This window comes from Rhinatrema bivittatum, chromosome 6 (assembly GCF_901001135.1).
Source record: "Rhinatrema bivittatum chromosome 6, aRhiBiv1.1, whole genome shotgun sequence".
In the NCBI taxonomy this organism is placed as follows: domain Eukaryota; kingdom Metazoa; phylum Chordata; class Amphibia; order Gymnophiona; family Rhinatrematidae; genus Rhinatrema; species Rhinatrema bivittatum.
In genome coordinates this window covers 248,648,698-248,660,174 of record NC_042620.1, presented here as the reverse complement: position 1 = coordinate 248,660,174, position 11,477 = coordinate 248,648,698, and the positions used below count along the sequence as shown (strand labels likewise).

The following is an 11,477-nucleotide window of genomic DNA, read 5'->3' as shown; positions in this document are numbered from 1 at the left end:
TCCACAATGAATATGCATGAGATTATTTTGCATGCAATGGAAGCAATGCATACAAATGAATCTCAAGCATATTTATTGCAGATTAATTGCAAACCACTGCTTTAGATTATTGTTAGGTACGATACCCACTATCACGCTTACTTTTTAACTTGTTACATAAGGCAGTCACTTGGCTAGATTTTGCTTTGCCTGGTATAGTTTTAGCAGGTCTCAGCATGCTATGTCAAACATTGGGAGTCACTTTTCTCTGTATGGGGAGGACGGATACGTTTCAGTGTATTATATCAGGCACTACGGTAGTAACAGGCCCTGCTCTGTGTTTGGGAAGCTCAGATGGTCTTATGTATTTTATATTTATATATAAAATTAGATATTGGGACTTGTCTGTGCTTTTTCTGTACTTTATAAGAAAGGCTTCTCAGGGTGTTACAAGACAGACATTAGGCCATTATGCTGTTCTCGATACGATAAGGGCTGTTTAAGATCATTTTAGTAAATTGCATTACCTAGTACTACTTCGGCGCCGTGCAGTGGGAAAAGCGGAGCACACTCTGTGTGTGTTACTGGGCTAGCATTAGGACCCAGTTACTCCCCTTGTCTCTAACCTACCCGCAGTACAGCTGCCGGCTCTCTTGTTTTCTCTCAGCTCTTTCACCCCCGTTAGTGGCGGGCTCTGCGGCTCTTAAAGTCTCCTGCGTTTCCCATCCTCTGCACGGCGATGCCTGGCAGGTAAGTTCCGGCACCGCGGGTCGCCTCGTGCCTGGAGCTGAGCAACTTTGCGAGTGAGATTTGTTTTTTGCTAACGGTTGTTCCCTGCCCGTAGGTGTCCACGGCGACTCCGATTCCTCCTCCCGTTGGTCCTTCTTGCTTGTACGGCTGTTGCCCAGAGCCCAGGTAAGAAAGAGACTCTCGCTTGCTGCCGCCACCGGATTTAAAAAAATAAAAAAAAAGTATGTCTGTAAAAGAAAAAGTTTGCAAGAAAGTTTCAGTTCAACTTGTTTGTTAAGCAGTGGGAATATGTCCAGAAGCTTTTGATGCGAGCTTTGCTCTGTAATTAAACCCCACTGTGCCTCCTTAACTTCTGGCCCCCGGCGCTCGGCCACTGGTCTCTTAAACACATGGCTTGCATTCAAGCTGGCTTTTGCTTTTTTTTGGGACCATGTAATGTAAAAGTTTCTGTAAGTTTTTTTTTAGGAGTTTCGTTGTGTGTGTGTTTGGATATAGACATCTAAGGGAAGGAACAAGTAGAATTTGAAAAGGGGAAACCCCCCCCCCGCCCCCCAAAAAACCGTAGAGTCGGAAAATCGTCCAGCAGCTGATCAGCCTTCTTTCCGCAGGGTTTCCGTCTGAACCTTTTGTAAGCCAGCGCCGGCGAGCTACCTTCCTTAAATTACTTGGACCGCTGTAGGGCTGATAAGCGTGGAGGAGGGGCTCCTCGCTGGAAACTAATGAAAAGCCGGGGGAGGAGGAGGTCGTCCCCCACCAGAAACCTAGCCAGACAATTTGGAGCCCGAGGCAAAGTGGAAAGAGTTACCCCCTCTGCACGATAGCGCGCGCTGGGAGATTTTTAAATTGAAAAATTCCTCCCAAACAGAGAACATTGATTTTAGACGCGGACACAGTTGTGACCCTTGGATCGATATGGATGCGACCCTTAACCTTTTCCCCAGCTGATTGTTTATAGGGCTGGATTTAATGAACTGGTGCCCATAAGCCAGGTTGGGACAGGAGGAGGTCCCCCCCTCAGAAATATTCCTAGGGTGTAGGGGGTTTGCTTCCATCCCTCTAGGTCTAGGTCATCAGAAGTGCAGGGATCCTCTGACGAGTCTTAGCGCTGCAGCAGCTTCTTAAAAAAAAAAACCCCCAAAAACTTAGTGTAGGGCCTGGCGCCCTCAAGTGTTGACAGGCCCAGTGGTACTCTGCCCCCTCTTTCTGCACAGGCTTCCTGTTATCATGGAAACCTGTGTGAGCAATGGGGTGTTACTGGGCCTCTCAACACTTGAGGGCACTCAGGACCCACATTAAAATAGTTTAAGTAGCTGCTGCTGTGGGCCTGTTCATGGAGGGAGCAGGCCCAGATGGAGACATGGCAGTTGCTTATTCTTAACTCTGGGCCTTCCTTGTTAAGCAGTAGGGGTTGAAAACTGAGTGTCTGATTCTATTATATTAAACTAATTCGGCTCTAGATCTCATTAACAGCAAAGCATACTTTCTCCACTAACGGACGCATTGTTATGGATCAAAAAACCCTGCCAAAAACGCACTTGTAACCTTTAGTGCTATTATGATATGGCAGGTTTTTTTGCTACAAATATCCAGGATTTGCAAAAATAGTACACCAATTCACCTCATACTGGGAAAGCAGAACAAGCTTCCTGGTACATATCAAGAGCATACAACATCATAGCAGAATGTTTTAGTTCAGTTTTTACAGTATGTCATTATCTGTCATGATTTGTATGATATGTTTTTTATACTGTGCATATCACTTTGGAAACTGTTCTGGGTCATACTGTTGTAGGGTGCGGTATGTATGTAAGACTTTTTAAATAATAAGCTGGACTGCTACAGATCATTATACAGTTTTGTTAGTGTTTTTCTAACAAAATGTAGGGCATCTTGTGCTCTCGGCCTGACCCTTTGGAATAGCCTTCCTGGAGTCCTTAGTAAGGAAGCTGATATAAAAAAGTTCCAGAAGGAAGTGAAAACTCTGTGGTCAAGAAGCCTTCTCAAATCAGATTGATAGGCGATTTACCTTTCTCTTGCAGTCCTGGTCAGTATGTTTAGAGAGTTACTATCATGTTAGGGATGTATACATTGATTTTTATAACTGTCGAGCCGTGTGTTATGGTGTTTGTTGGTGATTATTTGTTTTATAAGATTCTTGTAAACAAATTGGCTGCACTCCGCATGTTGGATGGTATTGCTAAGATATTTTATTTATATAATTTAAATATTGCAATGTTTCACCATTGCCACACATGCAGAGAGAGAGAGAGAGCCTTGCCAAACATAGAATAAGGGACCACAGTTTTTAGAAATAGAACCATGAAGATAGAAATTGAACTGGAAACTTGAAGAATCAGAGCTGTGTCCACTTTCCAGTTCTGTGGGGGGAGGGGCCTAGCATTCTTGCCTCTGCCCCACCCCAGGACAGATTCCATCTGAATACTCTTCTTCCCATCCCATTCTCCCCAGGCTGGTAGGTGCTGGGCAGTTGGATATGTTGGATATTTTCCAGTTAGAATGAGTGAGAAAACTGGGCTGGAAGTTGACCTCTCTTTTGCCCAGGTAAAATATAGAAGGCTTCAGGAGATGAGGTACAGTAGCTAAGATATAGCACCAGCCATTTGGCATTCAGCCACTTTGCTTTCATGTCGGGTGTATTAGAGATTTTTTGCTTTTTTTTGAGGAGGGGGAGGAATGTTGGAAGGTGGTACGGGGTGAGAATGTATCTTGAATAGATGCTGTAGGGTAAAGTTTTGTTTAGATTCAGTTCCATCTTTTGAGGAGGTGGATGGGAGCATTTACCCCATCTTTTTTGTGAGAGAGGTTTGGGCAGGAGAGAGGTGTTTAGTTATGCCCTAATCCCTTTGTGAGAGGGAGTGGGATATGAAAGGGGGGAAGGGGGGGAGGAATTGGTATGGATTTTGTTCTGGATATTTTGTAATGGGGAAATATTTTGTTTTAAAGTGGGTACACTTTTTTTACATTTATATTGCCTTTGTAATTTAGTAACTTTACTGTATGTCATGATTTTTACATGGTAACATAGTAAATGGTGGCAGAGAGAGACCAAAATGGGCCATTCAGTCTGCCTAGTTGATATTTGTCCTCTTTGGGTAGATGCACATATACATTACCAAACACCAACTCCACCTCCTCCATGCTGGCTTTCATATTTGTCCCAAGCATGCCCTACATTTATTTGTTTTATTTGAACAATCTTATACTCTGCAGCTTCCACTAACTTGTTCTGTTCAAGTCACAAATCATCTGTTAGTGGTGGCCTCCACCTCTTCCACTAGTAGATCATTTCCGACCTTGCTATCTTCTGCTTTGCTTCTTAAAAGACCAATATGTAAGCCAACATCCATAGTAGCGACAGCAGAAAAAGGCCAAATGGTTCATTCAGTCTGCCCAGCAAGCTTCTTATGGAAGTATCTGTCGCTCTGTGCCGGTTATCCATAAGCTTTATGTTAAGGGCAGTAATATTTACAATCAAAACCAAGCAATTGTGCAACCCACAACAACATTAGTGCTAGCAACATTTTTACAGGGTGAGCAGCCTTCCTGATCAATGCTGCTGCTTGAACGTGCTTTGCTTTTGGACTTAGCCGTAGAAGCAGTCCTGTGCTTTTCCTCTAACGTCTATCAGTACCCTGGACTGTAAAAGTTGGGAGCCAGCGACGGCTGTTGACTGAATCCAGTTCCCTCTTTTTCCCCCCCCCCTCTGCTGTCGAAGCGGAGAGCGATGCTGCAGTTGCGTTAAAACCATCAGGGGTTAAGGGTAGTAATTTCCATGCTTTCTGTTAAGGCCGCAGGTTACCGTGCAGGTTACCCCCGTTTACCCTTTTCTTCATTTCCAACATCTAGCCTTTAGGGATCCGCAGTGTTTATCCCATGCCCTTTTGAATTTGTTTACTGGTTTCCTGTGTTTTATTACCAAGATTTGTAATAATCCCCAGAGCCACCTAGGATAGTTGGACTGTTTGTAGGAAGAAAAATCCAGCTCCCATGCTGCTCATTGAAACTCGGGCTTTAACTGTGGACCCCCAAAACAGGTCCTTCCGGCCTTCTTGCTGCTCTGTGCAGGTGCCCCTGGAGCCTTCATGAAAGCACAGCATAGTCACACCACTGCTGTTTTGGGTTGAATTATTGTTTTGTGTAGGTTACCCCAATATTTCATCACCATACTCTTTCTTCTAGGGAATCCCTGCTTTTTAAAATTCTGGTACCTTTTTTTTTTTTTTGTCTCCACCAATGGGTAGTGAATGGCACTCCAGACATCCATCACCTATTCCATGAAAAAGTAGCTTGTGGACTCTTTCCCTCCCCTCCCCTTTTTACTTAGCAGTGGCCACCGTGGCACAGCGCTCACCCCCTTTGGCGGTGAAAGCACAGCTGTCCCTCTGGTAGCAGTAGCTTCAGCAAAGCACCCTTCTCTCTCTCCCATCCTGTTCAGCAGTCCCCCTTTTGCTTCCTTTCCACTCCTTGCCCTGCCTCTTCCTTATTTATTTATTTATTTATTTAATATTTTTCTTTATACCGACATTCCTGTAAGGACTACAAATCACACCGGTTTACAAAGAACAAAACATCGCAATGGAGTGTTACATAGAACAAACAGGTCGATACTCTAAGGCCGCGGTAGAAAGAGTGCGGCAGTGCCGGGCGCACCCTCGTTCCCCGCACGCACAGTTTTCTTCGCATACCGCTCGATACTCTATTCAAATTGCCTGCAAATGCAAGCCGCGTCCAACCCGTGCTCAACGCGCGTCCATGAAGCGAAACCCCTTTTACTGTATAGGCGGTATATTCAGCGCCTATACAGTATCCCGGGGTGCGCTGGTACCTGTCATTTCAAGTGACATTTGAAATGACAGGTACCAGGAAGTGGATGGTTCCCCCCCCTCCCGAAGCAAGGCGCAGGGCGAAAATTAAAACAAAAGGGAATAAAGTGTAAAAAAAAAAAAAAAAAAAAGTAAACTTACTGGCAGGAGCCGGCGGGCGCGCGTTCGATCAGGCGGCGGGAGCCGGCGGGCGCGCGTTCGATCAGGCGGTGGGAGTCGGCGGGCGGGTGGGCGCCCATTCATCCAGGTGGCGGCGGCGGGAGCCGGCTGGCGGGCGCGCGTTCGATCCAGGTGGCGGGAGCCCGTTCATCCAGGCGGCGGGAGCGGGCGGGCACGCGTTCGATCCAGGCGGCGGCGGGAGGGTGGGCGCGCGTTTATCCGGGAGCCGGCGGGCGGGTGGGCGTGCATTCATCCAGGCGGCGGCGGGAGCCGGCGGGTGGGTGGGCGCGCGTTCGATCCAGGCGGCGGTGGGAGGTGGGCGCGCGTTTATCTGGGAGCCGGCGGGCGGGTGGGCGTGCATTCATCCAGGCGGAGGGAGCCGGCGGCGAAAGCGGCCTCCGGCAGCCCCCGCTGGCAGTAAATGAATGCGCGCCTGTGCGACTCGTGCGATTTCGGCACGCCTTGAGTGCCGAAATTGCATGGGTTGCACAGGCGCGCATTCATTCACTGCTGGCGGGGGCTGCCGGAGGCCGCTTTCGCCGCCGGCTCCCTCCGCCTGGATGAATGCACGCCCACCCGCCCGCCGGCTCCCGGATAAACGCGCGCCCACCCTCCCACCGCCGCCTGGATCGAACGCCCGCCCGCCGCCTGGATGAATGCGCGCCCACCCTCCCACCGCCGCCTGGATGAACGGACGCCCATCCGCCCGCTGGCTCCCGCCGCCGCCGCCTCGATGACCGCACGCCCGCCCGTGTGGAGATGGGGGATTCGGAAAGTGACAAGGTATATGTATGTATGTATGTGTATATATGTGTGTGTGTGTGTGTGTATATATATATATATATATATATATATATATATATATATATATATATATATATATATATAAATACAAAAAAACCCAACACACAAATGTGTGGGGAAGAAAAGCACTATTGCTTCCTATTAAATTTCTTCAAAGAAGTACACTATTCAAATAAAAATCTTCTATATTTTATTGAAAATGTGACATCGTATACATTTAGTTCCTTACATAAAATCTACCTACATCTAATACAAATGTTTTGGACCACTCAATTTAGTTCACATTATAAATATCCGCCATTGTACAATCTTGCCTCTTACCTCACTCTGTCCCTCATTCTCACAAACAACACCATAAAGTAGATCTTTTACTTCAATGTGGTTATTGGTCTCCTTTCATTGGAACACCTTAGATGTTTAAACCTCTATATTTGGAATAATTTGTTATTGCTTAATAATATTATGAGATCAAGACAAAAGGCTTGGTCTCAAAATAATTCTCGCCAACATTCACTCCATTGATCCTCAAATCTTCTTAATAGGTGTCCTACTTATGCATCATTCTCTCATGTCCCAACAAGGACCTTGTTTCGCCTGTCAGGCTTCTTCAGGGGACTTAACTTGACAAGACCAGTCACCAACACAAACTCATCTATTCCTCCTCACGATGCTGTAATTTCTGAGAAATAATCAAAAATAAAAAATAAAACAGTATCGCATCTTAATTGTCCATTCAGCAAGTTACATTCATGAAATATGTCTTGTTATATATATTATTTATAGCAATTCACAATAAATATGTGATAATGTATTATTTACACAAGATTGATCAAAATGCCATCATACAATTCCAAAATATAAATATTTATTAGACAAATAATTATTTAAACAAACATTCATACTGAACACACTCCTACCTGAACAATCAGGAGTGGGTCAGAAAAAGCATCCCTGAATCACTGTGGCCACTTGGCTCCCTTTAATTTATTATACCTGTTCCCCTGTTCAGGAATGCACCTATAAATATTATATTAAAAAAACACACTCAACTCTACATTGCTAAACCATTCCCATGATGCTTTTAAATCAATATTTTTTATAAATGTGATTGTAATTGATTTTTCTACAGGACTCGCTTAAGGTAGGATCATTTAGTTAAGAGACAATGATCCCGGAAACAAGAAGACAAAAGTACAGACATAATGCAATGAGATGGTCAGGCGGACCTGAAATAGGAATAGAAGTCATCATTCCTTCTTTCTGGCTCCCCACCCACTCCTTGCTGTGCAGGCTCCTCTGTCTCCCTCTCCATTCCCTGCACAGCAGCATTCCCATCTTCTCTCTCCCACCCATCCTTGGCCTTTTAGCATTGGCAATTATTCTTCCCTATGTTCTTTCTGAGATCCTTTGTACTACTTGAATACTAATCTTTTCACCCTATTTCAGCCACCTCTTTGAAGAATTGTACCATTTCCTTTTCTTCCTACCTTTACTTTCCTGATATAAAGATCAGTTGCCATCATTCTAGCAACCTCCTTAAGGTACGTACCCATTTTACCTCTGTTAGTATTTTTGAAATCCCAGCATTTTGAGATTTGTGACTTCACGCCGCCTCAGTTGGCACATCAAAGATGCTTGCTCTGTTAAGTATTGGACCAGTATTGCTCCTTCCCTTGTGTGGTCTATCATCATTGTTTGTTTGAGCAGAGCTCCTTGAAGGGAGTTCATGATCTCTGCTTCTCATCGATTTTGCAAGTGGAACATTCCAGTTCACATCTGGAAGATTAAAATCTCCCACCGACCAACCTTTGCCCTTCATTCCCAGTTTTTGGTTGTTTTCAGTCAGATCTCTGTTCAATTCCTCCATCTGATTTGGATGTCTGAACATCTCACTGGTGTAGACAGAAGTTCCATTGCTTCTTTCTAAGATGTCCAACAGCGCTGCCTCTTTCTTTCCCCATTATCCCTGAATTCATCATTTTGCTATTTTGTCCATAAAGAGCTACTTTTCTCTCACTTTTCAGTCAACATCCTGTCTAAACATCTCTGTATGGCCATGTTCATTCATGGGACTCAGTGAAGCATGTTTTTGTGATAGCTGCAGCATCTAGGTCTACCTCCATCAGTACAGCTAATAGATCTGGACTTATTATGTAGGCTAGGAGCATTTGTGCTCCTTGGTTTGCTATAGCCTCATATCTGCTTCTCTCTCTACCCTGTTACTGAAGAGAGGACTAATGAGCTCATCAATTTTGTGGAGGTGGGGTGGAGAGTTCACCATGTTCTTTTGCTTGTGTTGTCAGTTCAAATACTGGGTCAGACCAAGGGTCCATCAAGCCCAACATCCTGTTTCTAATAGTGACCAATCCAAGTCACAAGTACTTGGCAAGTACCCAAATATTAAATAGATCTCAAGCTACTATTCCTTATTGATTAATAGCAGTTTATGAACTTCTTCTCTAGGAAAATATCCAAACCTTTTTTTAAACCCAGTTACTCTAACTGCCATAACCACATCCTCTGGCAGTGAATTCCAGAGCTTAATTATGCATGAGTGAAAGAATTTTCTCAGATTTGTTTTAAATGAGCTACTTGCTAACTTCATTGAGTGCCCCCCTAGTCCTTTTATTGTCTGAGAGAGTATCTATTTACGTTAACTTATTCAAGACCGTTCATGATTTTGTAGACCTCTATCATATTCCCCCCTCAGTCATCTCTTCTCCAAGCTGCACAGCTCTAACCTCTTTAGCCTTTCCTCATAGGGGAGCTGTTCCATCCCCTTTATCTCCTTGGTCTCCTTTCTTTGTACTTTCTCCGGTGCAATTATCTTTTTTTGAGATGTGGCAACCAGAATAGAGGCGATAGAGGCATTATGACATCCACCATTTTATTCAACATTCTGTTTGTTTTCTGACCATCACAGCTCACTGGGCCCACGATTTTAATGTATTATTCACTATGACGTTTCAATCTCTTTCCTGGGTGGTAACTCCTAATATGGAGCCTGACACCATGTAACTATAGCAAGGGTTATTTTTCCCTATATTTATTTATTTTATTTATTTAAAAACTTTTATATACCGACATTCATAGACATATCACATCGGTTTACAGATAACAAGGGGATAAGATATATATCACAACTGAAGGGAAGCATAAAGTTACATGTAACAGGGTTTGCGAAACTTGGAGGGGTGGAAGGAAATGGTCAGGCGACCTAGGCAAGGTTTAAAGATAAAAATAAAACTTTGAAAACAAATAACTTAACACTATGTACAAAAATACTTGAGTTAAATTAGAGGAGCGAAAAGCAGGAAAGCTGGGTGGAGTCTCTAAATAATATACATGAAGTAATATGTAGTCATGAGTGTCTAGCTAATTTACCTGACGTGATTAGGCAGTCATGAGGAGATGAGGATCAAGTCAGTAATGCATGGCTACGAAATAGGGGCAAGTATACAAGAGAGGAGTTAAAAAAAAAAAAAAAAAAAAAAAAGGATATACAATGGATGCAAAATGTAATCTGTCATTTTGAATCTTTAGCTTCACCATGTCCTCCTGCAGTTTAGCCCAGTCCACTTGAGAATTAACTACTCTGCAAACTTGATCACCTCGCTCATCGTATCCCTCTCCAGATCATTTATAAATATATTGAAAAGCATTGGTCCAAGTACAGATCCCTGAGGCACTCCACTGTTTACTTTTTCCATTGTGAAAACAGACCATTTAATCCTACTCTCTCTCCCCTGTCTAACCAGTTTGTAATCCACAAAAGGACATCGCTTCCTATCCCATGATTTTTTAGTTTTCTTAGAAGCCTCTCATGAGGGACTTTGTCAAAAGCCTTTTGAAAATCCAAATACACTACATCTACCGGTTCACTTTTGTCCACGTTTATTCATCCCTTCAAAAAAAAAAGTAGGAGATTTGTGAGGCAAGACTTCCCTTGGGTAAATCTATGCTGGCTGTGTCCCATTAAACCATATCTATCTAAATGTTTTGTGATTTTATTCTTTTAACAGTTTCCATGATTTTTCTCAGCACTGAAGTCAGGCTCACTGGTCTATATTTTCCCGGATCATCCCAGGAGTCCTTTTTAAATATCAGGGTTACATTGGTCACCTTCCAGTCTTCAGGTACAGTGGATGGTTTTAATGATAGGTTACAAAATAATTGTAATAGGTCTGAAATTTCATTTTTTAGTTCCTTCAGAACCCTGGGTTGTATACCATCCGGACCAGGTGATTTACTATTCTAGTTTGCCAATCTGCCCTACTATACCTTCCAGGCTTACCCTGATTTGGTTCAGTTCATCTGACTCATCACCCTTGAAAATCGTCTGGAACAGGTATCTCCCCAACATCCTCTTCAGTATACACAGAAACAAAGACTTTGTTTCATCTTTCTGTGATGGCCTTATCTTCCCTTTAACTCCTCAATCATCTAATGGTCCAACCGACTCCCTCCCAGGCTTTCTGCTTTGGATTTGTTTTTGAAAAGTTTTTTTTATTGTGAGTTGTTTTTCTTCTACGGCCAACTTCTTTTCAAATTCTCTCTTAGCCTTTCTTATCAATGTCTTACATTTAATTTGTCAATGCTTATGCTTTATCTTATTTTCTTCTGATGGATCCTTCTTCCAATTTTTGAATGAAGATCTTTTGGCTAAAATAGCCTCTTTCATCTCACCTTTTAACTATGCCAGTAATTGTTTGGTCTTCCTTCTTCCCTTAATGTGTGTAATACATCCGGAGTGCGCTTCTAAGATGCTTTTTTAAAATAATGTCCACACCTGTTGCACTCTTTACCTTTTTAGCTGCACCTTTCAGGTTGCTGGGTTTTTTTAACTATTTTTTTTCTCATTTTCTCAAAGTTTTCCTTTTGAAAGTTTAGTTTTGTTCCTGAACCAGTTGCTCCATAAAACTGTCATTTTTATCCATCCTG

The 11,477-nt window shown here is 43.4% G+C and overlaps 1 long non-coding RNA gene across 1 annotated transcript in view; it reads left to right on the top strand.

The window, feature by feature from the left end:
• Window positions 1-287: 287 nt before the first annotated feature.
• LOC115094070 overlaps window positions 288-11,477 on the top strand; it is a 56,566-nt gene continuing 45,376 nt past the window's right edge. Inside the window, exons 1-2 of the long non-coding RNA XR_003857492.1 lie at window positions 288-729; window positions 824-894. This is a non-coding gene — a long non-coding RNA (uncharacterized LOC115094070). The remainder of the gene's footprint in view (window positions 730-823; window positions 895-11,477) is intronic.